The following is a 4106-nucleotide window of genomic DNA, read 5'->3' as shown; positions in this document are numbered from 1 at the left end:
GTTTACTACGCGGGCGCTCGGAAACCACCACTCCAACAATGCGGGGAAATGTCCTGGAAACATTCTTTATCTTTATTCTTTATTCCAAACGAATCGGTGTCCCCTCTACGGAAGCACGCCCTCCCGCTTTCCCTCCCCTTCCACACCTCCCGCTCGGTTTCTGATGGAGTGACGCAGAAGAACTAGCACTCAGAATTAATTGTGGGGATGTTCCTGATATCACAAAAGAAGGGTGTGTTTGTTTGGTTTTGTTTTAAATACTTCCATTGTACTCAGGGTTAGGGAGCAAATCTTTTCATTCCGTTTTGCTTCTAATGTTCATTTGCTTTAAGCCAACAAGATTGTGTTATTCATGGCCAGGTCTGAAGCCCGCAGGTGGCAAAATGATGTCAATGTATTTAAAGGAGCCCTGGTGCTGCTGACCGAAAGGTGGGTGAGCTCTTGGATCTCCCCTGGAAGAAGAAAGATGCCATCACACTGACAATCCTGGAAACCCTTTTCGGTAGCTCTACTCTGTCAGAGTCACCAAAAATCGGAATCCACTCAGTTGACACTAACCTAAACCTAGCAAATTCAAATGCTTGTTCTTTTTTTTTTTTTTTTACTGAATGGGATTTTACAATGTTATTATTTCCAAATAATAACCAAGGAGAAGAGAGATGTCAATATTATGAAGTGAAGTGGGTGAAGGGAAACATCAATCAGTGTAAGGCATGAAAAAATAATAACAATTTATAAATTATCAAGGGTTCGTGAGGGAGAGAGGGTAGAAGTGGGAGGGGGAGAAAAGGTGGAGCTGATACCAAGGGCTCAAGTAGAAAGAAAATGTTTTGAAAATGATGATGGCAACAAATGTGCTAATGTGCTTGATACAATCGATGGATGTATTGGGATAAGAGCTGTATGAGCCCCCATTAAAATGATATTTTTAAGTTCATAGAAAAATCCAAATATATATAAAAAGTGTCCTGAATCTGTACAAATCTTGGTGCTGGAAAGAACAGAAAGCAATGAAAAACACTAAACAAAATACAAGTTAAAGTGTATCTTACCTTTGAGACAATAATAAAAATGTTCCTAATATTAGAAAACCTTAAACAATTATTTTCAGGCTTCTGGGAAAAAAACATCTTGCCAAACTCTATGGTGTAATCAAGTAGTTGGGTGAAAATGCATAATTAAAATTATTTTTATTTTGTTATGTTTCATTTTAGTTATCTTCTTTACTGAGACATAATTTTGAGGCAAATTAGAATGTATTGTATAATTATTCTAAATGTGGTGGAGGTTTCATGACACGTGTTTGGGCAGCAAATTCACTTAAAGTATCTGATTAATCAATTTGTCTTTATCATTAAAATATTTTTTTCAAAGGCAAAGGCTCTCTAGGAACACTCTAAAATCACAAATCGGGAGGGGGTGGGGGGCGGGCGGGATTATCCTACAACATTCTTAGTGAGACAATAATTAAGAGAATATTTTATAACAATATTAATAGAAGTTAATTTCTATGCATTCTCAGAGGACTCCTAAATAATTATTGAAGTTATATAGTTAAGCATTTGACAGATTTAATTATCTTAAACCAACACATTTGACAAACATCCAAATATTAAAAATCGTAATGTGTGAATGACAAAACCAACAAACAACATCAAAAAGCAACTCCACGACAAAAATTGCCTTTGTGGGGACTTTCCAAAAACAAGAACCCTATCAAGCCTATGGTGCTAGGGTAGGACTGCCCCCAGTTTCCGAGCAAGCACGTAACTCTTTACAGGAGTAGAAAACAGCTTCTTTCTTCAGCTTACCTGCTGGTGATTTCAAACAGCTGACCTTGAGGCTTGCAGCCCAATGCCTAATCACTAGCCCATCAGGGTTCCTTTAACCAAGGAGCCATTCAAGTTCGTGAATGAAACTGGTGGAGGAAGAACAGATCTATGGCAACCGTTTGAGATTTCATCAGAAATCCTGGCCGGCACGATTTTTCAGGCTAGGGAGAGGTGGGGGAAAGGAAGCTGGAAGGTGGACCATCGCTTTATTCGGTGCAGGCTCCTCACCTCCGAGGAAGAGTAACTCGGTTAAAGAAAACAAGTCGTGAAACTGCCCATTCCTTTGGAATGTGCCCGCTTAGCTACACGGACAAGTGGCTCCGAAATGCGCTGAGCCACTGCCTGTCCCCTTTCTAAGCAAGGTCCTGCCTTTGACGGAAGGTGTTTCTGCACAGGGTGTGAGTCTGTAATCTCCCAGCTTTTTTGCTCTTTCCCACAACTAAGGAACTAAACCCGTAAGAAACTTTGGCCTGGGCGCCGGGCCAGCCACACGCGGCAACTGCAGTGCGCCTGCGCGTCCTCTGGTGCGCCCAGGTGTAAAGCTCTCGGGACCTCAAGGTGAGACCCGAGCTGGAGAGGAGACCGGTCCGCCTGTGAACCCAGATCAGAAGAAGAGCGTTCTGGGAGCTCGCCTTCCCTCGCAGCCCAGGGGCCTCAAATGGGGCCAAACAGCGACTTTGTGGCCTCAACTGATTTCTTGGGCGCTTCCGGGTGCCAGATCGCCTCCAAAAGGTGAATGCTTAAGTGGAGGAATGTTGCCCGGCCCTGGGGAGTCCGCCGCTTCCGTCTACCACCCGACCCCACCCTCCTCTGGAATGGGGTCAATGCCACTTTGTCCTGCTGTTTCTACCCAATTTGCTATTTCAAAACCAATAAAGACTGTTTATTTGCTTGCTAGGTTTTCCCCCAAAGTGATTTCAGGTGGGTGACAACGGAAAGCTTCCAGACTTTTTTTTAAATCTTTCAACTCCCATTGTTCATTCCTTTTTTTTTTTAAAAAAAAATTTTTTTTGGGGCTCCTTACAGCTCTTATCACAATCCATCCATTGTGTCAAGCACATTTGTACATATGTTGCCATCATCATTTTCAAAACATTTTCTTTCTACTTGAGCTCTTGGTATCAGCCCATTTTCCCTCCCGCACCCTCCCTCTCTCATGAACCCTTGATAATTTATAAATTAATATATTTTTATGTCTTACGCCGACCACTGTCTCCCTTCTCCCACTTTTAATTATTCTTTAACACACTTGAATGCTGAGGCCCCGAGGGAACAGGATTCGGAGGGAACAGAGTCACCTGGATGAGACCTTACCTTCCTTCTCCCCTCCACCTGCTCTGGCTCGCTGCCCTCAAATCCCAGGGTCCATTCTGAACTCCCCTGGCCTCTAGCTCCCCCCCCTCCACCACACTCACGTTAGGGCACACCCCCTCAGCAATTCCTGGGAGCTTCGCAAGCCAAGCTCACTGCCATCTAGACAATTCCAACTCATAGTGACCCTCTAGGATGGTGTGGAGCTGCCCCGGTGGGTTTCCAAGACTGCAACTCTTTACAGGAACACAAAGCCACATCTTTCTCCTACAGAGTGGCTGGTGGTTTCGAACAGCTGACTTGGTGGGTGGTCCCCCAAGGCGTAACCTACTACCCCACCAGAGTTCTGGGAGCTTGGAGGTCCTTATTCTAGGGTGCACAGTGTTGGGCGCCCGCTGGGTTACCCTAAACAAGCAAGCACAGGCTTTGAGTGTGCAAACTCAGGCGTAAAGTTGGGCAGGTCTGACACCATGTGCTCCGTGTGCCACTTGAAGGGGCCCCACCGAGCAGTTTCTATTGAGCATTGCTGTGCCCATCCCTGTGAGAGATCATGCAGCGAGCTACACCAATTCGTTCCCATTTCAGAGGCTGTGGTCTTGCTCTGCTGAGTGCAGACCGAGAAGAAATTGAAGGAGGGAAACTGGCTTCGAACACCTCGGACACCAGTTTTCATCGATGAGAGTAAGGAGAGGGTGGTTGTGCTTTTCGTGCGGCACCATAATAAGTAAAAGAGTCAAGTTTTGAGTTGTAGATTTGAGCTGATAGTATGGAAAAACGATCTCAAAGATGTTTGGACAGGGGTGCAATTCCATTCCGTGTTTGCCTTGGGCGATATTTTCCTGGGCAGGAGGAGACCCAAGGAGAACGATCCCAAGGGCACTAGTACTTGGACTGCGTGCGGCGACCAAGTCCCTTAAGTGATGCCAGCACGGTCCTGAAACCGAGTGTTGGACTTCGCTGGGA

Source organism: Echinops telfairi, unplaced genomic scaffold (genome assembly GCF_000313985.2).
Source record: "Echinops telfairi isolate 266 unplaced genomic scaffold, ASM31398v2 ScPeMD7_7424;HRSCAF=8462, whole genome shotgun sequence".
In the NCBI taxonomy this organism is placed as follows: domain Eukaryota; kingdom Metazoa; phylum Chordata; class Mammalia; order Afrosoricida; family Tenrecidae; genus Echinops; species Echinops telfairi.
The sequence above is the reverse complement of the archived record's forward strand: the minus strand, read 5'-3'. Positions refer to the sequence as shown.